Source organism: Salvelinus fontinalis, chromosome 27 (assembly GCF_029448725.1).
Source record: "Salvelinus fontinalis isolate EN_2023a chromosome 27, ASM2944872v1, whole genome shotgun sequence".
NCBI lineage: Eukaryota > Metazoa > Chordata > Actinopteri > Salmoniformes > Salmonidae > Salvelinus > Salvelinus fontinalis.
Window position 1 is genome coordinate 30,013,075 of NC_074691.1, and position 24,254 is coordinate 30,037,328.

General features: G+C 44.6%; 1 protein-coding gene across 2 annotated transcripts in view; it reads right to left on the reverse strand.

Moving 5' to 3' along the window:
• The window catches only part of LOC129825428 (leucine-rich repeat and fibronectin type-III domain-containing protein 2-like), a 163,296-nt gene that overhangs the window by 64,962 nt on the left and 74,080 nt on the right, over positions 1 to 24,254 (reverse strand). The window contains exon 2 of one of the 2 annotated variants that reach the window (XM_055885523.1): positions 22,782 to 22,882. The exons of the other annotated variant lie outside the window; for it this stretch is intronic. The gene's annotated coding sequence lies outside the window, so the exon portion shown is untranslated. The remainder of the gene's footprint in view (positions 1 to 22,781; positions 22,883 to 24,254) is intronic. 2 annotated transcript variants of the gene reach the window in all.

A 24,254-nucleotide genomic window follows, 5' to 3' on the forward strand; every position in this document is an offset into this window, starting at 1 on the left:
CTAACTCCTTTGGGAGAGGAGTTTGTTGTGTTCCCAGTGGTAAGTGAGAATAAGCTGCCCACCCGAGGCGAAACAAGATTAGCACGGCAGTTTGTAAAGAAAGGAGGGGGGGGGGGGGGGGGGGGGGCAGCATGGTAGAGGGAGGGAGGGGGAAAGGGAGAGAGAGAGAGAAAGAGACTATATGTCAGTAATATCACTGATAACAGGACAGTGTTAGTCACCAACTCACCAGTGCTATTTCTGTTGCTGTGATGAGAATGGCAGTGAGCCTGTGAATGAATGACAAAGCACCCACAGGCCTTCATCCTCCTCATCCTCATCATCTGTAAATATAGCAGCGCTCAACACCACACTTCAAACAGGGACCATCATCCCACACTCTTGTCACTGCTGTTCTGACTTCGATCATCGTCCAATCATATGACTCTTGCCTATAGCACTTCCTATAACCATTTGTTCTTATCTCCTGGCCAGCCTCTCTCTCTCTCTCTGAGTGGGACCTGGAGATGTGACTCCGCTCTTATCAGTGTGTGTCAGACAGCCTCCCACGTCCTCCCACACGAAGCCTGCATGCTCATACACAAGCAGGAATCACATTTAAAAAGAGTCAGTGAAGATCCCAAAGAGGACCAGAGGGACACAAGGACACAGAAAGCCAGAGATGGACAAAGGGATGGCGAAAGAGAGAGAGAAAAAAGGATTGACAGATATTCCCGTCTGGACCGGCAGCCTTGGAAGGGTTAACACACTTAAATGGCTCTGTGTTATTTTCCTCGAAGCAAGCGAAGAAGGTGTTTAGGCCCGGAAGCGAGGTGTTGGTGACTGCGATGTGGCCACATGCGTCTCGTGTCTGAGCCGTTGAATTGCGACTCCACTTTGTCTCTGTACTGACGTTTTGTCTCTTTGATTGCCTTACGGAGGTCATAGATCAGGGATTATCAACCAGATCCAGCCGTAGACTGATTTTTTCTTGAGAGGATGGTAGGTAGGGTGGCTGTAACATAATTACAAATAATTTGTAGACTGCAAATTGACAGCAAAGTGCCCAAATAGATTTAATATTTGACTAAAACATAATCAGTTCAAACCTTGCTTACGTTTGTTTACGATCGCGTGTCTCTATTATGCGTCGGAATACTTGGGAACAGATTTCCAAAATTAAAATCCCTTGCAGCTGATTTCCTGGTATTTTTACAGTATTTTATGTACAACAATGAAAATTCCAAAAAATAAAAACATTTAAAATAAAAACTTGGGAGGGGGGGGACAAATTAAACCACCGTGGGTCAAATTTGGCCTGCAGGCCGCCAGAACCCTGTCATAGATGGTCTGTTTGTACACATCACTGTTCACAGTCACCTTGCTCTGGTTAAACGTGGTGGTTTGTGCTTTTAGATTTGTGCAAATGCTGCCATTTATCCACAGTTTCTGTTTTGAATAGGTGCTTATCATCACAGTAGGAATAACGTTCCCTATGCACTTCCTGATGAACCCAGTCACAGAGTCAATGTATACGTCGATATTATTCCCAAAGGCGACAAGGAACATATCCCAGTCCACTTGATCAAAACAATCTTGAAGCAGAGATTCCGACTGGTCAGACCAACATTGAACAGCACCACAGGTGCTTCCTGCTTAAGATTCTGCCTATAGTTCAGAAAGTATGAAGTTCACTGGGTTCTGAGCAAAGCAATGTTAAAAGGCAGATCTTATCCAGTGTGCTCTAGCCTTTAAACTAATCAAAAGGGGTGAAGCAACATTCATTTTTTAAAGAAGATTAGAAATCGAGCTAAAATCACAGAGAAATTTCACTACAGACACAGTTGTTGATATGTTGCGGTGTCTATTGACTTCTATTGGCACAGCATGCCTTCCAAGGTCATCTACTCCACATAGTTTTGTAAATGGCTTTGAGTGGAGTGGAAGATATAGGCCTTGAGAAGATCAATGGCTTTCTCCATTGGGATTCTTCCGGTGCTTTTCTGAACAACAAATTCAGCACAAGTGTTGTTGGCCCACTTTGTAATGTTTGCTTTCTGTTGTTAAGCCTCGCCTTTGTAGAAGTGCTTCACACAGGGCCTTCAAGGGTACTTTGAGTACTGTACTGCGGATAACTGCATGCGTACAGTTGGGGAAAAAAGTTATTCATTATCCCAGAAAATAATTATCGACAGAACACAGAGCAATCTCGAGGTAATGAGAGCAATTAAACAGCAATGAAATACGAATAGGCCCTGATATTACTTTACTGTATGTTTCCAAGTCAATACAAGTGGCATACAAAGTCCTGCTGCTTTTCTGGAAGTGACGCTCTGTGGTATGGCTCTGTGGTAGGACAGTTTTGGAAACTAAAAGAAGCATACATTGTCTAGAGGAACTGCTTACAGTAAAAAATCCCCATCCATAAACAGTCTTTATGTAAAGAATAACAGAACAGATAGATAGCAATAAAACTGTACCATAGAGGCTCAGAATAAGTTAGAGGAAAAAGAAAAAGAAAAGGAGGAACTTATTCAAGAAAGATTAAGTGTAATATATTATAAAATAAAGTCAACTGGATGGAATATGTGGAAAAATGCACAATAAAAAAAAAAATCTTCAACATAGAAATGCTACCAAAAATAATTTACTGAAACTTGTTACAAATGTCACCCATGATTCACCAAATTATATTTTGAAAGAGGAAGCAAAGTACTTTAAGCATAAGTTTTCGTATCAGTCTCATCCATCTTCTCTAAATGAAACTAATTGTATGGATTTTGGATTTTCTGTACAGAAAGACTCACGTGAAGGCAAAATGACAGAGGAGGAACTTATTGATGCAATTAAAGCCTTTAAATCCGGGAAAACTCCAGGGCTGGATTGCATACCAGTTGAGGTATACCAAACTTTTTTTATACACTCAGATGACCATTATTTGCTTGTTTTAACCACTCCTATGTAAATGGTAGATTATCGGACACTCAACAAGGTCTGATTTCATTATTACTGAAACAGGATACATGTGATAAATATAAAGATCCAGTCCTTTAAAAAATTTGGAAGCCCCAGTGTTGTGAAGCAAGAATTTTAGCAAAATGTGAAGCGCCTAGAATTCAAAAGGTATTGTTGGATATTATTCATTCGAATCAGATGGGATTTTTACATGGACGATACATTGTAGATGATATTCGAAGGCTTTTGATAAAGTACGACTGGAGTTTATATATAAATACCTGGAACATTTCAATTTTGGAGAATCTCTTATAAAATGAGTTAAAGTCATATATAGAGGGACCTCCCGAGTGGAGCAGCGGTCTAAGGAACTGCATCGCAGCCGGCCGTGACCGGGAGACCCATGAGGCGGCACACAATTGGCCCAGCATCGTCTGGGTTAGGGGAGGGTTTGGCCGGCTGGGATGTCCTTGTCCCATTGCGCTCTAGGGACTCCTGTGGCGGGCCGGGAGCAGGCAAGCTGACACGGTCGTCAGGTGTTTCTTCCGACACATTGGTGTGGCTGGCTTCTGGGTTAAGCAAGCATTGTGTCAAAGAAGCAGTGCGGCTTGGCGGGGTCATGTTCCGGAGGATGCACGGCTCTCAACCTTCGCCTCTCCCGAGTCCGTACGGGAGTTGCAGCGATGGGACAAGACTACCAATTGTGGAGAAAAAGGGGTAAAAAAAATTCTAAGTAATGTATAGTTTAAAAATATATGTATATTTAACCTTTATTTAACTATGCAAGGTCAGTTAAGAATTAATTCTTATTTACAATGACGCCCTACATAGTTACCCTAGGTGTGAATTAGTAAATAATGGCTACTTCTCAGAAAGATTTAAACTGTCAAGATGAGTAAAACAAGGTTGTTCACTATCGGCATATCTATTTATTATGGCCATCGAAATGTTACCTATTTAAATCAGATCCAACAATAATATCAAGGGGTTAGAAATCCAGGGCTTAATAACAAAGGTGTCATTGTATGCTGATGATTCATGTTTTCTTTTAAATCCATAATCTGGATCCCTCCACAGCCTCATAGAGAATCTAGATACTTTTCCTAACCTCTCTGGATTACAACAAAATTGTTGTGCTATATTACATATTGGATCACAAAAAAATACAACATTTACATTACCGTGCAGTTGACCAATAAAATTATGTGATGGTGATGTGGACATACTCGGTATAGATATCCCAAAATAAGTAAATGATCTCACTCCAATACATTTTAATAGAAAGTTAGCGAAAATGCATAAGATCTTGCTACCCTTAGCGACAATGCCTGTCTATTTGTGGAAAAATCACCCTGATTAAATCTTTAGTCATATCCCAGGTTACCTATCTGCTTATGGTCTTGCCTACACCTTACCAAACAGTTAATTAAATGATATAAGGAAAAATATTCAATTTTCTTTGGAAATGCAAATCAGACAAAATTAAACGGCCTATTTATAGAATTAATATGAATTCGGAGGGCACAAATTATTAAATATTAAAATTAAAGCATTAGACCTCTCACTAAATGCTTCAGTCATACAAAAGTTATACTTAAATCTGAACTGGTTCTCTAGCAAATTAATAAGAATGTCTCACCACATGTTCAAGAATGGCCTTTTTCCCTTTATTCAGATTACAACCTCTCACTTTCAGTTATTTGAAAAGGAAATAATCTCCCAAATATTGCTATTTTTACAACAAGCCATAGAAAGTTGTTTGCAATCTCAATTTAATCCACCAGAAAAAAAACGGAACAAATAATACAACAAATACTGTGGTGTCACGTTCCTGACCTATTTCTGTTAATTTGTTATATGTGTTAGTTGGTCAGGACGTGAGTTTGGGTGGGCATTCTATGTTTTCTGTTTCTGTGTTGGTTTTGGGTTGCCTGGTATGGCTCTTAATTAGAGGCAGGTGTTTGGCGTTCCTCTAATTAAGAGTCATATTTAGGTAGGCGTTGTCACAGTGTTCGTTGTGGGTGATTGTCTTCCGTGTCTGTGTCTGTACACCACGCGGGACTGTTTACGGTTTGTTCGGTTTGTGTAGTCTATGGAGTCCTATTCGTGCGTTTTCTTGTTTTATGTAAGTACGTCGTCTAGGTCTGTCTACACCGTTTGTTGTTTTTGTTAGTTTAATCAAGTTCGTGTTTTCGTTAAATAAATATGTCTTTTCACTATGCTGCGCCTTGGTTCCCTCAATACTCCTCCTCTTCCGAAGATGAAGAGGAGGAGGAATGCCGTTACAGAATCACCCACCACGAATCCAGAACCAAGCAGCGTAATTTGGAGCAACGGGGAAGTATACAGGACTTGTGGAGTTGGGAGCAAATATTTAACGGAGAAGGACCATGGGCTAAAGTGAATCACCGTCCATGGGAACAGCTGGAGGCAGCTCGGAGAGTGGAGGAAAAGAGAGAGAGGAACCGGAGTTATGAGGGAACGCGTCTTGCACGGAAGCCCAAAAAGCCCGTGAGTAACACCCAAAAATTTCTTTGGGGGGAGGCTAAGAGGTAGTGGGCTAAGGGCAGGTAGGAGACCTGCGCCCACTTCCCAGGCTTACCGTGGAGAGCGGGAGTACGGGCAGGCGCCGTGTTACGCAGTAGAGCGCACGGTGTCTCCTGTACGAGTGCATAGCCCAGTGCGGGTTATTCCACCTCCCCGCACTGGTAGGGCTAGATTGGGCATTGAGCCAGGTGTCATGAGGCCGGCTCAACGCGTCTGGTCTCCAGTGCGTCTCCTCGGCCGGCATACATGGCACCTGCCTTACGCATGGTTTCCCCGGTTCGCCTACATAGCCCGGTGCGGGTTATTCCACCTCCCCGCACTGGTCGGGCGACCGGGAGCATTCAACCAGGTAAGGTTGGGCAGGCTCAATGTTCAAGAGAGCCAGTACGCCTCCACGGTCCGGTATTTCCGGCACCACCTCCCCGCCCCAGCCTAGTACCTACAGTGCCTACACTACGCACTAGGCTACCAGTGCGTCTCCTGAGCCCTGTTCCTCCTCCACGCACTCTCCCTGTAGTGCGTGTATCCAGTTCGGTGCCTCCAGTTCCGGCACCACGCACTAAGCCTCCTGTGCGTCTCCAGAGCCCTGTACACACTGTTTCTTCTCTCCCTACTAATCCTGATGTGCTTGTTCTCAGCCCGGTGTCACCAGTGCCGGTACCACGCACCAGGTATAGAGTGGGCTTTGAGAGTCCAGTGTGCCCTGTGCCTGCTCCCCGCACTAGTATGAAGGTGCGTGTCCTTAGCCCGGTGCCTCCAGTTCCGGCACCACGCACCAGGTCTACAGTGCGCCTTATCCGGCCAGAGCCATCCGTCTCCCCAGCGCCATCTGAGCCATCCGTCTCCCCAGCGCCATCTGAGCCATCCGTCTCCCCAGCGCCATCTGAGCCATCCGTCTGCCATGAGCCTGCAAAGCCGCCCGTCTGACATGAGCCTGCAAAGCCGCCCGTCTGCCATGAGCCTACAGAGCCGTCAGCCAGACAGGAGCCGCTAGAGCCGCCCGCCAGACAGGAGCCGCTAGAGCCGTCCGTCAGACAGGATCTGCCAGAGCCGCCAACCAGACAGGATCTGCCAGAGCCGCCAACCAGACAGGGTCTGCCAGAGCCGCCAACCAGACAGGGTCTGCCAGAGCCGCCAACCAGACAGGATCTGCCAGAGCCGCCAGCGAGCCATGAGCGTCCAGAGCCGTCAGAGAGCCATGAGCGTCCAGAGCCGTCAGCCTGCCATGAGCGTCGAGAGCCGTCAGCCTGCCATGAGCGTCGAGAGCCGTCAGCCTGCCATGAGCGTCGAGAGCCGTCAGCCAGCCATGAGCGTCGAGAGCCGTCAGCCAGCCATGAGCGTCGAGAGCCGTCAGCCAGCCATGAGCGTCGAGAGCCGTCAGCCAGCCATGAGCGTCGAGAGCCGTCAGCCAGCCATGAGCGTCGAGAGCCGTCAGCCAGCCATGAGCGTCGAGAGCCGTCAGCCAGCCATGAGCGTCGAGAGCCGTCAGCCAGCCATGAGCGTCGAGAGCCGTCAGCCAGCCATGAGCGTCGAGAGCCGTCAGCCAGCCATGAGCGTCGAGAGCCGTCAGCCAGCCATGAGCGTCGAGAGCCGTCAGCCTGCCATGAGCGTCCAGATTCGTCAGTCAGCCATGAGCTGCCCTTCAGCCAGAAACGGCTATATACCCAGAACTGCCCCTCAGTCCAGAGCTGTCTCTCTGTCCGGAGCTGCCTTTCAGTCCGGAGTTGCCCCTCTATCATGATCTCCCTCTCTATCTTGATCTACCTCTATTTTCTGATCTATCCCTCTGTCTGGTGTTATCCCTCTGTCTTGATTTATCTCTCTGTCCCGGTGCTGTCCCTGTCATTGATGTTACTAAGAGGATTTTGTGGGGGTAAATTGAGGGTGGACATTTTTAGGGGGAGAGGGAGGTTAGGATTGATTATGGTGGGGTGGGGACCTCGCCCGGAGCCTGAGCCACCACCGTGGTCAGATGCCCACCCAGACCCTCCCCTAGACTTTGTGCTGGTGCGCCCAGAGTTCGCACCTTATGGGGGGGGGGTTATGTCACGTTCCTGACCTATTTCTGTTCATTTGTTATATGTGTTAGTTGGTCAGGACGTGAGTTTGGGTGGGCATTTTATGTTTTCTGTTTCTGTGTTGGTTTTGGGTTGCCTGGTATGGCTCTTAATTAGAGGCAGGTGTTTGGCGTTCCTCTAATTAAGAGTCATATTTAGGTAGGCGTTGTCACAGTGTTCGTTGTGGGTGATTGTCTTCCGTGTCTGTGTCTGTACACCACGCGGGACTGTTTACGGTTTGTTCAGTTTGTGTAGTCTATGGAGTCCTATTCGTGCGTTTTCTTGTTTTATGTAAGTACGTCGTCTAGGTCTGTCTACACCGTTTGTTGTTTTTGTTAGTTTAATCAAGTTCGTGTTTTCGTTAAATAAATATGTCTTTTCACTACGCTGCGCCTTGGTTCCCTCAATACTCCTCCTCTTCCGAAGAAAAAGGTATCATCTTTGTAAATGATATCATAAATAGGAGTGGTGGAGTTATGTCACACATGCAGCTAACACAAATATATGGAAATATCTAATCTACCCAAAACTGCAACTAATTGCAGCATTACCACAAACATGGAATAGGAAAGTGGAAGGGGGAAAAAGTAGGGAACCTGTCTGTCAGCCCTGCATTACAGACCATAATTGCTTAAAGAAAATTGAGAAAAATAAAAAAGAATACCAGTTTCATTTAAGGACCAAAAATTGACAGCTGTGTCATATAGATTACAAAATAGTTGGGAAGAGATTTTCAACGTACCAATTTCATGGCACATGGTTTATTATGAACTGATATCCAAAACAATGCCTGATTCAAAACTTTTAATTTTTCAAATGAATATCCAAAATTCAACAGCACAGCACAGTTGACAAATGGCAAATATAATTCCAATATGGATGGTGTTAAATCCAATGTGGATGGTGTTAAATTCAATGTGGATGGTGTTAAATTCAATGTGAATGTTGTTAAATCCAATGTGGATGGTGTTAAATCCAATGTGGATGGTGTTAAATCCAATGTGGATGGTGTTAAATCCAATGTGGATGGTGTTAAATCCAATGTGGATGGTGTTAAATCCAATGTGGATGGTGTTAATTCCAATGTGGATGGTGTTAATTCCAATGTGGATGGTGTTAATTCCAATGTGGATGGTGTTAAATCCAATGTGGATGGTGTTAAATCCAATGTGGATGGTGTTAAATCCAATGTGAATGGTGTTAAATTCAATGTGGATGGTGTTAAATCCAATGTGAATGGTGTTAAATTCAATGTGGATGGTGTTAAATCCAATGTGGATGGTGTTAAATCCAATGTGGATGGTGTTAAATTCAATGTGGATGGTGTTAAATCCAATGTGGATGGTGTTAAATTCAACGTGGATGGTGTTAAATCCAATGTGGATGGTGTTAAATCCAATGTGGATGGTGTTAAATCCAATGTGGATGGTGTTAAATCCAATGTGGATGGTGTTAAATCCAATGTGGATGGTGTTAGGAAATAGATGGGAGAGGTTGAATGGAGCCGAAGGTTGGGAATAATAACAACTAATGTAAAACATACTGTGTCCTTAAAAAGTATCAAGGTTCAGCACATTTGTGAAATAAATAGATGGTAGAGGTTGAGGTTAGATGAAGGACCGGAGTAAAAACAAACAAAATATAACTATTGTAAAATAGACTGTGCCCGTAAAGTTTATAGTATGTATAAACTGGAAGTAGAAGCCTAAGCATTGTGTTCACTATTTTACACCAATTAGGGGAGGGGTGGTAGGGTTAGAAAGTAATAAAGGAACATATATTTAAAAAAATATCTATATATATGTATGTATTTGCAAAAAATATATGGGGGATTGGAAGTGATGCAGACTATTACATTGATGGAAGCTACAATATATCTGCAATATTAAAAATGATCTACCCCCTATACATAAAAAAAGTATTCATGTTTATCTGTGCCTCTCTACTATAAATATATATATATATATATATAAATATATATATAAAAGAATTTTTTTTTATATACACAGTATATTCATTGGAATAATGAAATACAGTGGAGTCACTGCAGTGGCTATGCAGTGGCTGCCCAGAGGGGGTTATAGCTAGCCTGTGAAGAAGTCCCATCTGGCCAGAAACAAAATGGCATTCCATTGTCTCTTTGAAACTTCCCAAACAATAATCATAAGAACACTGTATAGGGTCAAATCCAAGAATGCAATCCGTAGAGATGGAAAATGGAATATACCGATAAGACTGTAGGATGAGATGGTGGATGTCATGATGGGGTTAGTGCTTTGTCTTTCCATCTGAATTGGAGCCACACAGCACTGCTGTGAAAGAGATGAGAAGATAAATAAGCGGAATCACTTCCTGGGATGGAGGCAATACCTAAACAATAAGTCACTCAAGAAATGATGACGGGGCATTTAATGCAGGGATAATGGAACGCTCACGAAGATGCAATTATGTCGACTCGTGGGAAGTAAAGTTATTATCGTAGCAGATTTTCAATACAGACCTAACCCATCTCAGGACTGAGTAGCAGAGAGGACCCACAGTAGGCCTTTTCACCCTGCATTGTTCTTGGCCCTGGGTTAGACTGGCCTTGAGATAGCTTAGCCTGTGTTCACACAAGCATTAGTTAACCCTGGGCTATGCTTAAGCCCTGGGCTAACGATTCACACGTGTATTCCAAAGACCTGGGCTAACGGACAAACACAACATGTGACCAACATTCTATCTCTGCCTCGTGACCAACATTCTATCTCTGCCACGAGACCAACATTCTATCTCTGCCACGTGACCAACATTCTATCTCTGTCACGCGACCAACATTCTATCTCTGACAGGCAACCAACATTCTATCTCTGACAGGCGACCAACATTCTATCTCTGTCACGCGACCAACATTTTATCTCTTACATGCGACCAACATTCTATCTCTGACAGGCGACCAAAATTCTATCTCTTACAGGCGACCAACATTCTATCTCTGACAGGCGACCAACATTCTATCTCTGCCACGCGACAAACATTCTATCTCTTACATGCGACCAACATTCTATCTCTGCCACGCGACCAACATTCTATCTCTTACATGCGACCAACATTCTATCTCTTACATGCGACCAACATTCTATCTCTTACATGCGACCAACATTCTATCTCTGACAGGCGACCAACATTCTATCTCTGCCACGCGACCAACATTCTATCTCTGACAGGCGACCAACATTCTATCTCTTACATGCGACCAAAATTCTATCTCTTACAGACGACCAACATTCTAACGCTGACAGGCGACCAACATTCTATCTCTTACATGCGACCAACATTCTATCTCTGCCACGCGACCGACATTCTATCTCTTACATGCGACCGACATTCTATCTCTGACAGGCGACCAACATTCTATCTCTTACATGCGACCAACATTCTATCTCTGACATGCGACCAACATTCTATCTCTGCCACGCGACCAACATTCTATCTCTGACATGCGACCAACATTCTATCTCTGCCACGCGACCAACATTCTATCTCTTACATGCGACCAACATTATATCTCTTACATGCGACCAACATTCTATCTCTTACATGTGACCAACATTCTATCTCTGCCACGCGACCAACATTCTATCTCTTACATGTGACCAACATTGATTGCCTTTTGCTTCTAGCCCAGCATTTGATTTCCTCTTATTTCTAGCCCAGTATTTGATTCCCTCTTGCTCCTAGCCCACCATTTGATTGCCTCTTGCTCCTAGCCCACCATTTGATTGCCTCTTGCTCCTAGCCCACCATTTGATTGCCTCTTGCTCCTAGCCCACCATTTGATTGCCTCTTGCTCCTAGCCCACCATTTGATTGCCTCTTGCTCCTAGCCCACCATTTGATTGCCTCTTGCTTCTAGCCTAGCATTTGATATTCTCTTGATTCTAGCCTAGCATTTGATTTCCAACAGTGATGGTTTGTTTAAAGCTTGCGGCCTGCCTATCCGACCTCTAAAACAATGTTTCACTTTTGAAATTAAATCTCGCCCCTGTACAGAGAATGCTGTGCACGAATGAGAAATCAACTTTTCTGATCCAGGTGAAATTATGCAACAAGTATTATCATGGATATATCCAAATAAATGGCAATAGGTATGAAAACAGAGGAAAACAAAGGAGAATTTGCTGCCTTTCCAGGTGCAGTTTGTTGCTTGGCTAAGTGAGAAGAAGTTAGCCAGCATGCAAAGTAATCATTTTTGTTAAGCATAGCAACCAACCGATTAAAGTATTTCGTTTTTTGTCCTCAGATGGAAGGATGAATACATGCAGAACACATTACTGTTATCATGAGCATATGTAAATTAAGTGACAGTACAGCTTTGGTGATTGGACAGTGAGCATTCTAAGGATTGTTCTTGACCGTCTTTCGCACAGGCTATTTTGGTACCGTGTTTTTTGGGCATCCCTTTTGGGCAAGCTCAGGAGCAGGGCCAGATAGCCCTGGGCTAAGGTTGGTGCTAGCCCACTTTAGAATGTGCAAGTGTGAACACTCGCTTAGACCCGGGCTAAAATCTGCCCTAGCCCAAGGCTAAGGAGGCTCTTATCCCTGGGCTAAGGTGTGAATGTGCCGAGTGACTAGTAGGGACAGGGGATACCAATATTGAGTGTCACACACAAAATATGTTTAAAAAATCTCAAAAACATATATTAGTAGAGTGATCTAAAAATAAAATAAAATACATAATTTAATTACTTCAGTTGTGGCAGGTCGGAAAAGATAAAGATTTACACTGCTCAAAAAAATAAAGGGAACACTTAAACAACACAATGTAACTCCAAGTCAATCACACTTCTGTGAAATCAAACTGTCCACTTAGGAAGCAACACTGATTGACAATCAATTTAACAAGCTGTTGTGCAAATGGAATAGACAAAAGGTGGAAATTATAGGCAATTAGTAAGACACCCCCAAAAAAGGAATGGTTCTGCAGGTGGTGACCACAGACCACTTCTCAGTTCCTATGCTTCCTGGCTGATGTTTTGGTCACTTTTGAATGCTGGCGGTGCTTTCACTCTAGTGGTAGCATGAGACGGAGTCTACAACCCACACAAGTGTCTCAGGTAGTGCAGTTCATCCAGGATGGCACATCAATGCGAGCTGTGGCAAAAAGGTTTGCTGTGTCTGTCAGCGTAGTGTCCAGAACATGGAGGCGCTACCAGGAGACAGGCCAGTACATCAGGAGACGTGGATGAGGCCGTAGGAGGGCAACAACCCAGCAGCAGGACCGCTACCTCCGCCTTTGTGCAAGGAGGTGCACTGCCAGAGCCCTGCAAAATGACCTCCAGCAGGCCACAAATGTGCATGTGTCTGCTCAAACGGTCAGAAACAGACTCCATGAGGGTGGTATGAGGGCCCGACGTCCACAGGTGGGGGTTGTGCTTACAGCCCAACACCGTGCAGGACGTTTGGCATTTGCCAGAGAACACCAATATTGGCAAATTCGCCACTGGCGCCCTGTGCTCTTCACAGATGAAAGCAGGTTCCCACTGAGCACATGAGCACATGTGACAGACGTGACAGAGTCTGGAGACGCCGTGGAGAACGTTCTGCTGCCTGCAACATCCTCCAGCATGACCGGTTTGGCGATGGGTCAGTCATGGTGTGGGGTGGCATTTCTTTGTGGGGCCGCACAGCCCTTCATGTGCTCGCCAGAGGAAGCCTGACTGCCATTAGGTACCGAGATGAGATCCTCAGACCCCTTGTGAGACCATATGCTGACACATGCACATTTGTGGCCTGCTGGAGGTAATTTTGCAGGGCTCTGGCAGTGCTACTCCTTGCACAAAGGCGGAGGTAGCGGTCCTGCTGCTGGGTTGTTGCCCTCCTACGGCCTCATCCACGTCTCCTGATGTACTGGCCTGTCTCCTGGTAGCGCCTCCATGCTCTGGACACTACGCTGACAGACACAGCAAACCTTCTTGCCACAGCTCGCATTGATGTGCCATCCTGGATGAGCTGCACTACCTGAGCCACTTGTGTGGGTTGTAGACTCCGTCTCATGCTACCACTAGAGTGAGAGCACCGCCAGCATTCAAAAGTGACCAAAACATCAGCCAGGAAGCATAGGAACTGAGAAGTGGTTTGTGGTCACCACCTGCAGAACCATTCCTTTTTTGGGGGTGTCTTACTAATTGCCTATAATTTCCACCTTTTGTCTATTCCATTTGCACAACAGCATGTGAAATGTATTGTCAATCAGTGTTGCTTCCTAAGTGGACAGTTTGATTTCACAGAAGTGTGATTGACTTGGAGTTACATTGTGTTGTTTAAGTGTTCCCTTTATTTTTTTGAGCAGTGTATATATGTACAGTGAGCACCATAATTCATTGGACAGTGACCATTTTTTGGTTATTTTGGTTCTGTACTCTAGCACTTTGAGTTTGAAAGGATACAATGACAATGGGGGTGAAGTGCAGACTGTCAGCTTTAATTTGAGGGTATTTTCATACATATCAGATGAACTGTTTAGTAATGACAGCACCTTTTGTACATGGGCCCCCCATTTTAAGGTACGACAAGTATTTGTTGAATTGGCTTCACAGATGTGTGTCGTTAGGCAGGTGTACTAATTTGTGTCGTTAGTGAATGCAGGAGAGTTGTTGATGAATAGTATTGATTCTAGACTTTGCTATTGCCTTTGGAGGTTGTTGTTGGGTTGTGACAACATGAGGAAGACAGCAGTGTCGATGCAAATTAAGTTGGCCGTCATAAGTCTCAGAAATGAAAATCAATCAATCAGGAACATTACAAAAAAAACCTGGGTAGCCCAAGTCAACAGTTTGGTTCATCATTAACAAGACAAAAACAACCGGTGAGCTCAATTATGTCAAAAGACCCGGTGGACTGAGGAAGACCACTGTAGTGGATGACCGGAGAATACTCTCTATGGTGAAGAAAACCTCCCTGACAACAGCCCAACAGATCAAAAACACTCTCCTGGATGCATTCGTAGATGTGTCAAAGCCTACCATACGTAGAAGACTACACCAGCAGGAGTACAGAGGGTACACTACAATATGCAAACCACTGATAAGCCTGAAGAACAGAAAGGAGAGATTACAGTTTGCTAAAAAGCACCTAAAAGAGCCCCAAGAGTTCTGGAAAAAAGTATTGTGGACAGATGAGACAAATATTAACATGTACCAGAGTGATGGAAAGAGAAAAGTGTGGAGAAAAAAAAAGACATGTCCATGATCCAAAGCATACCACCTCATCCGTGAAACATGGTGGAGGGGGTGTTATGGCTTGGGCCTGTATGGCTGCCAGGGGAACAGGCTCACTTGTCTTCATCGATGATGTGACTGCAGACAGAAGTAGAACAATGAATTCTGAAGTCTACAGAAATATTTTATCTGCCACGACCCATCTTCAATGCTCTTACTGAGGGAAGGAGGTTGTTGGCCAAGATCTCACGATACATTGCCCCATCCTTCCTCCCCTCAATACGGTGCAGTCGTCCTGTCCCCTTTGCAGAAAAGCATCCCCAAAGAATGATGTTTCCACCTCCATGCTTCACGGTTGGGATGGTGTTTTGGGGTTGTACTCATCCTTCTTCTTCCTCCAAACACAGCGAGTGAAGTTTAGACCAAAAAGCTCTATTTTTGCCTCATCAGACCACATGACCTTCTCCCATTCCTCCTCTGGATCATCCAGATGGTCATTGGCAAGACGGGCCTGGACATGCGCTGGCTTGAGCAGGGGGACCTTGCGTGAGCTGCAGGATTTTAATCCATGACGGCGTAGTGTGTTACTAATGGTTTTCTTTGAGACTGTGGTCCCACCTCTCTTCAGGTCATTGACCAGGTCCTGCCATGTAGTTCTGGGCTGATCCCTTACCTTCCTCATGATCATTGATGCCCCACGAGGTGAGATCTTGCATGGAGCCCCAGACCGAGGGTGATTGACCGTCATCTTGAACTTCTTCCATTTTCTAATAATTGCGCCAACAGTTGTTGCCTTCTCACCAAGCTGCTTGCCTATTGTCCTGTAGCCCATCCCAGCCTTGTGCAGGTCTACAATTTTATCCCTGATGTCCTTACACAGCTCTCTGGTCTTGGCCATTGTGGAGAGGTTGGAGTCTGTTTGATTGAGTGTGTAGATAGGTGTCTTTTATACAGGTAACGAGTTCAAACAGGTGCAGTTAATACAGGTAATGAGTGGAGAACAGGAGGGCTTCTTAAAGAAAAACTAACAGGTCTATGAGAGCTGGAATTCTTACTGGTTGGTAGGTGATCAAATACTTATGTCATGCAATAAAATGCAAATTAATTACTTAAAAATCATGTGATTTTCTGGATTTTTGTTTTAGATTCCGTCTCTCACAGTTGAAGTGTACCTATGATAAAAATTACAGACCTCTACATGCTTTGTAAGTAGGAAAACCTGCAAAATTGTCAGTGTATCAAATACTTGTTCTCCCCACTGTATATCGTAAAAACATACAGTATAAACATCAACATTCACACATGACGGATACAAATGCCGACAAGGTACTGTTCATAAAACAAATGTAATTCACAGAAATCTATTTCCTTGATTAAAGGTAGACTCAGCGATATGGTGTAGATGCAGAAAGTAAACAGCATAGTGGGTCAATTTCCATAACAACTAAGAGCACAACAAGTATAAATGACTGAAACTACCCTGCTGGACTACTATAACTGTGAAATGACTGAAATTACCCTGCTGGACTACTATAACTGTGAAATGACTGAAATTACCCTGCTGGACTACTATAACTGTGAAATGACTGAAATTACCCTGCTGGACTACTATAACTGTGAAATGATTGACACTCTTTACTGACTCTTCAGTAACTATGGAAAATATAAGCCATCAGCACTCACATGGACTTGCTTACACAGTGAGAATCAACCAATGGCATTTGAGTGACTGGGACTAAAGCCTCTCCATCCAATTAAGCTAGGGTATCCCCTTGGAGAAATCTATCCAATGGCAGCAAAAAGCAACAGAGGCTTTTCTGTCAGAGCTTGCAGGCAGCAGAAATAGATCTCCGTTTGTGTTTTCCAGTTGTTTTGGTCACACTAAACTCCCTCTGCACACACACACACACACATGGGCACACACACACACACAGCGCCATGTTGTGTGGCCGGTGGAACGGGGAAAATAATGGCTCCCAAAGCAATTATCAATAATTATCCTCAGCTTGGCTTCTTAGGCATGGTGACAGCTGCCACTAGGATCCATCAGGCCTCCTCTGCAGACTGCCTGAAGTGGTGTTGTGTAATATAATGTATGTGCTCAGGGTGGACACACTCACAAACAACTTCAATGATCACAGCAGCATTGTGATTATCAATGCAGACTGTGACCTATATTGTACTCAAGAAGAAGTGTTGCAGAAGTAACCCTACTAAATTCTTAAAGCCCTAACTGTGTGTGTGTATGTCTGTGCATGTTTTTCTGTGTACATGTGTGTGTGTGTGTAGCCGGTGTGAAATGGCTAGCTAGTTAGAGGTGTGAGCTAGCAGCTTTTCAATCGGGGATGTCTCTCGTTCTGAGACCTTGAAGTAGTTGATTGCCTTGCTCTGTGGCTTTTGTGGCACGATAGGTAACGATACTTTGAAGGTGACTTGTTTAGAGGGTCCTTGATTTACGCCGAAGTTGGGGAAAGGAGAGGGATGGAAGCAATACTGTTATATTGATGATGTTGACTCGGATCACTTGCTGCGGCAGAGGTCAAAAAGGGGACGAGTGTAACTGGTGTGAGATGGCTAACTAGTTAGCGGTGTGTGCTAGTAGCGTTTCAATCAGAGACGTAACTTGCACAGAGTCCTTGAAGTAGTTGATATCCTTGCTTTGCAAGGGCCGCAGATTTTGTGGAGCGATAGGTAATAGAGGTATTTACCAGCTCTACGCTCCAGACCTCCAGTGCGCATCCACGGCCCAGTATATCCTGCGCCGGCTCTACGCACTATGCCTCCAGTGCGCCTTCATAGCCCAGTGCGTCCTGTGCCAGCTCTCCACACTCACCGAGCTAAAGTGGGTATCCAGCCAGGACGCATTGTGGCAGCTCCACGTACCAGGCTTCCAGTTCGTCTCCTCAGTCCGGTGAGACCTGTTCCGGCTCCAATTACAAAGCCCCCAGTGATGATCCATGGCATGAAGCCTCCAGTGATGATCCATGGCACGAAGCCTCCAGTGATGATGCATGGCACGAAGCCTCCAGTGATGATCCATGGCACGAAGCCTCCAGTGATGATCCATGGCAGGAAGCCTCCAGAGACGATCCATGGCACGAAGCCTACAACGACGGTCCCCTGTCCGGAGCCTGCAGCGACGGTCCCCAGTCCGGAGCCTGCAGCGACGGTCCCCAGTCCGGAGCCTGCAGCGACGGTCCCCAGTCCGGAGCCTCCAGCGACGGTTCCCTGTCCGGAGCCTCCGGTGATGATCGGTGGTCTGGTTCCGCCGGCGATGATCTGTGGCCCAGTTCCTCCAGTGAAGGTCCATGCACCAGGGCCGCCACCTAAGCGGAGGGATCTGCGGGCGGAGGGGGGTCTAAGTCCCGCACCGGAGCCGCCGTCGTGAAGGGATGCCCACTCGGACCCTCCCCTTTAGAGTCAGGTTTTGCGGCCGGAGTCCGCACCTTTGTGGGGGGGTACTGTCACGCCCTGGCCATAGAGAAGTTTTGATTCTCTATTTTGGTTAGGCCAGGGTGTGACTAGGGTAGGCATTCTAGTTTCTTTATTTCTATTTCTTTGTTTTTGGCCGAGTGTGGTTCCCAATCAGAGGCAGCTGTCTATCGTTGTCTCTGATTGGGAATTGTCACACCCTGGCCTTAGTTATCTTTGTTTTCATTATTATTTTAGTTAGGTCAGGGTGTGACATGGGGATGTATGTGTTTTGGTTTGTCTAGGGCACAGGTGTCAAACTCATTCCACGGGGGGCCGAGTGTCTGCGGGTTTTCGCTCCTCCCTTATACTTGATTGATGAATTAACATCACTAATTAGTTAGGAACTCCCCACACCTGGTTGTCTAGGGCTTTATTGAAAGGAAAAACCAAAAACCTGCAGACACTAGGCCCTCCGTGGAATGAGTTTGACACCCCTGGTCTAGGGGTTTGTACGTTTAATGGGGCAGTGTCTTGTCTAGGTGTTTGTATGTCTATGGCTGCCTAGATTGGTTCTCAATTAGAGACAGCTGTGGTTGATTGTCTCTGATTGAGAGCCATATTTAAGGCAGCCATAGGCATTTGGGTTTTGTGGGTAATTGTCTATGTTCTATGTTGCATGTGTGCACTTAGTTCAGTTTAGCTTCACGATTGTTTGTTTTGTTCATTTTGTAAGTGTTTGTTTTTTCCTTCATTAAAAGAATATGTATTTTTCACGCCCTGCGCCTTGGTCCTCTCTCTCTTATCAAGACGATCGTGACAGGAATCATACTAAGGCAGCCTTTTTCCCACCTGTGTTTGTGGGTAGTTATTTTCTGGTTAGTCTCTGTTACCTGACAGAACTGTTCGTTTTCGTTTTGTTACTTTTTTTAAGTGTTACTTTGATAAATAAAATCATGAACACTTTCCACGCTGCGCTTTGGCCCACTCCTTCCGACAATAGGCGCTACAGTCGTGGGATAGACTTCTTCAAACAATCATCTTTATTCAATATCGATTAATTATGTGCACGTGTTCATGTGTGTATGCATGTCTGTGCCCACACAAAACAGAGAGCAGGTGGGTCTGTTCTTTCTTCCATTTGAATGATTTTCTCTACCACAGCAAGTGTTTATCCCCTCGCTCTCCCACACGTATTCCTCCGCCGGTTGGACACAGAGTCCCGCTGCTGGCATTAAGACAGAAGGAAGGATTACAGAGGAGCTCTGCCTCCCCATACAACCGCTGCACTCTCAACAAAACCGCACAACTCTCCAGAACATTGCAGCAAAAAACCTACGCACTGGCTGTCGGCATTAAATAACTAATCCTTTTGGATGAAAACCAAACACCTCACAGAAGCTCGCAGAGGAACAAACGGGGCAAAATGGGTCCCTTTAAGATGGAGAAAATACAGAGTTGTCCTCTTCTGATGGAGACATAGAAACAGTTGTTAATCTTGAGTATTATGTTGTGTCCCATTGGTGTCCATATCTTCTCTCCAATTTGGGGGATTCCCCCAAGGTTACCCAGCAATGACATACTGTATCTCCTTAGAACAGCAATGATAAGGCTGATTAAATGTATTCAGATTAATGTGGAGTATCTTTGCAAGACAAATTAGACATAGCCAGTGGTGAACACGTGTTAGGCAAGACACATCTAACTGTGTGTGTGTGTGTCTGCATGCATGCGTGCGCTCAAATATGTGTGCACTCTCTCTCTCTCTCTCTCTCTGACTGCTCTGGACCACTGACACAAAGACACCAGCTTCACATGACTGTTCCAGGAGTCAAACAACAACACTGAGTAGAACAACAAGTGATACGGATGGTTCCAGACATGATACTGCAGAGGGATCTATTGTGTACTGCTGTTTACACTAATGCAGTAGCATTCACACTCTTTAACACAGAGGTACAATTTTATTTACAATAATGGTAAAATATATATATATTTCATTGTTTGAAATTGTCCTCAAATGATAGAGAATGGAGAAAAATGGTCTATATTCCCTGGCTGTGACGAGTGAAATGATCCAGCACAATTACGTCCATGTAATAAATAATTTCTGTTTGTCAAGAGAGGCATTCGTATTTGTACCCTCAGATGTAATACCCATTAACCTTGTGCTAGTGCCTCATTCAGCTGGCTCCTCTAGCAGCTAATAACATCATGTTATCCTCCTACTCTCTTAGAAAAGATAGGATGGAATAGCCTGTACTGTCAGTCTCGCACATCTAGTGCCCACACACACACACACATGCACGCACACGAAGGCACGCAGGCAAGCGCACGCACGCACATATACACACGCACACATGTTTGTTTTACTATCCTTGTGGGGACCAAACAATTAATTCCCATTCAAAATCCTATTTTCCCTAACCCTAACCTTAAACCCAAACCCTAACCCCTAAGCCTAAAATAGCACTTTTCCTTGTTTTAATATCCTTGTGAGGACTTCTGGTCCCCCACAAGGATAGTCAAATCAAAAACACACATGCACAAACACACAACATGATGTTCTCTTAGAAAAGAAAGGAATGAGTCTCCTCAGACAAACAAACTGTTGTCAAATCTATTCTTATTGGATTATGCAAGGCTTTATCTCAGTCATTGTTGTGTAGGAGTTATTGCATCATTATAATAAGAGCACAATCCTAACCCTGCACTTCTTTTTCTGTGAAAATTGATTTTCTTTGTCTGAGCAAACAGCCCAAAACGCTGTAGAAGCAAATAGATATGTACATTATATGATTTTATAGTTTTACAGTAATCCCAGTTTCCATCTAAAAACACTGTACAATGACTTCTTCTGTCTTATAAAATGACAGTCTTTTGAAGCAATACATTTTATTTTAAAGGGACAGAGAAGGTTTTATTGCAATCAGTTGCGGATTGCTTTAACAGCCATGCGATTAAATGTCCTGCAGGAGAGGAGTTACTGTGCTTTACTTTCTCAGTCCCTTCTCCTCAAAGAGACAGAAAAACCACCGAAGCAGAGTGTATCAATCTTAGAACTGCCCATGAAATTCGACGAGATTCCTCCGCTCAAATCCTGGCGGATGTAGTTTCACGGACAGGGCGGGATTCTAACATCATACATCTCCTTTCTCCTCCCTTCTCTGTCTAACTCTGATTAAGATGGCATATCACCTTTTATCGGCAACAAGACAGGTGTAATAAAACATGGATCCTCCCCTACTACATGGTCCACTGTATTGTTTTTACCCCACATTGTTGATTGATTTATTTGGTCTACATGGAAAGTACAGGACACAGCTGGGCACAGTTTGGCTATAGCAGATTCAAAATGGCTGCCGTCAGTTATGCTTCTACATACTGCCCATATTTCCCCTCTCAGTATCAGCTGTAACAATTTCCCAATTCACAACCAGAGATCTTATCCTCCACTCCCGCCAGAGGAAGCCTTACTGAGACTCATAAGGCAAGGCTACCCGTGGTGGCTGTGTCAGAGAGGTACCTCCTCCTCACACCATGGATCTGGGCAGCTGGAGCTGTGTTCACAACAGAAGCCAGGAAACAGCCCATATGAAGAAGAGAGAAAAATTCTTGCTGCTGAAAAGATACAGCGAAAGAGTGTAGTTTACTGTAACATATCAAGCAATAAGTCCCCAGTGTAGAAGTAGTAGACTATTCATTTACTTAGATGTTGAAAGCAGCAATGATTGGTCAACTTCGATTCAGCAGCACCCGGTTTAGGGTAAAGGGATAAGGGCTTGAAATTCCCCCTGCTGTTTTTCTATTCACTTGAAGAGATAATTGTGCAGAATTGAAAAAGTTGTAATTTACGTTTTTCTGTGAAAATGAAACAAATCGTTCTGGCAAGGCATATGCAGTAGGGACAAAATACTTTTGAAAACCTTTGGCTGTAGCTGGGTAGCAAGACAAAAGGCATGTTAAAATCTTCAACATATTTCCGCGCACAACACAACACAGACTCAAACTTAACTTATATCCCAACACCGGAATTGACCTGACCTTCAACCAACTTTTTCGAGGTCTGTGCTCAATAACAAAAAGTATCTTAAAATTCTTGATTTTCAGCTTCATGCATTTAATGGCAGACCATCCTGACCTTGGTCAGCTCCTGCACCCCCAGGGGGTTATAGATTTGATTTGATGTGGTCAGGGTCAAAATCCACCGTAATCCTTGAGAAAGAATGCCTGCTGACTTTCAATAACTAGGAGGCTGCAGGAGCTGGAGCCTTTCCTCCCCCTTGTCTTAAGGGCACCCAGGGCTTAGTCTGAGAGAAATCATAAACCCCAGGGAACCTGCATGCTTCTACAGTATATGTCCAATACTCCTCAACACTCCTCACTCAGCCACGCCAACACAAACAACAATCATCAGTCCAGCCTCGTACCACCTCATTCCACCCAAACACTTCCTTTCCAAATACTTTCTTCTTCAGAAGCGAAAGCCTTTAAATGATTTCTCAACCTTTGTTTTTCCTCTAGAGAACTTTGTTTTCGTACCAGTAAGGTTAAGGCCCGCAGGGATTGGCCCTGCTGTAGGTGTGTGAGGTAAGTGGATTGCAAACACCTGTGCTCTGCTCGGCGCTACTAACCTGTATTGTGTGGTTTCACTGCCATAGGTTCACTCACAGGGCGCCACCCATCAATCACAGCCTGCACATCTCTGACCACCACACCAGAGGGAATGGTTAACCTGGAGAACACACAGGACACACACACACACACATTCTGATCAGTTTACACATGGCAACACACTCCAATCAGCTCTAACACAGAAATTCTATGTACACTTTGTAAATAGCTACAGAAATTCTGAGAATCTGATGGATATGGAATTACTGTACATGCAGTGGTCAAATAAGTCCCTTGTACAGTACGGTTAGGATTTATTGCATAATGAGTTCCGGCTTCCAATAATACAGCTCCAGCCCTGCAGCGTACACACTGTTTGGGGAACGCATAAGAGCCATCCATCTATGTAACACCACTGCGATAGACATCCTCAACGTAAGTCCTCATCATCTAATGCTTTGTATTCGATGGCTTTGATATAGATTGTCAGAGCAGCAGTACTAGAAACTCAGATTCCTCTTATAACCAAGTGGAATCTGAATCTGAATATGACGAATGCCCTGCAAAGGGAATATTGTTTTCAGTCGTATCCATAGGACAGTCATACGGGATGCAGGGGAGGGGATCCGAGTGCCAAAGAGAGATATAATACATATGACTAATGCATACTGTATGGTGATGTAAGACAGGAAATAGCTGTCTTATTGATTATAATAAGTAAAGAGGTACAAAACAATAAAACCAAAGAACTACATTTACATCATGTAGCAAACACTCTTATCCAGAGCAATTTACAGTGGTGAGTGTATACATTTTCATACTTTTTCCCACTGGTCCCCCGTGGGAATCGAAACCACCACCCTGGCATTGCAAGCACCATGCTCTACCAACTGAGCTACACTACATAAACTGTCCATTCATCTTCCTGCGTTTAGACCAAAGAATGGGATGCGTGAGATAACGAGCTGCAGTAGTTCCAGTCTTTGGGTTATCGTCACTGGATATGGATGTATCAGGATTGGGCGAAGGCAGTGCTTAAACTGCTTTGTGTCGAGTGCTTCACGTGTGTGCCCACACAGATCGGAACTCTCAATATCTAACGAGTATAGACCAAGAAGTTAATCATGCAGCTGACCAAATTACGCAAGATTTTACTTCTGGGCTAACCAAGATTAGCTATCCATAACAAAAGTAATTTGTTACACTAGCTCCAGACACCTCACTGAAAGACTGACTGGGTTAGCTTGACATACAGACTGACAGACTGGGTTAGCTTGACATACAGACTGACAGACTGGGTTAGCTTGACATACAGACTGACAGACTGGGTTAGCTTGACATACAGACTGACAGACTGGGTTAGCTTGACAGACAGACAGACTGACTGGGTTAGCTTGACAGACAGACTGACTGACTGGGTTAGCGTGACAGACAGACAGACTGACTGGGTTAGCGTGACAGACAGACTGACTGACTGGGTTAGCGTGACAGAC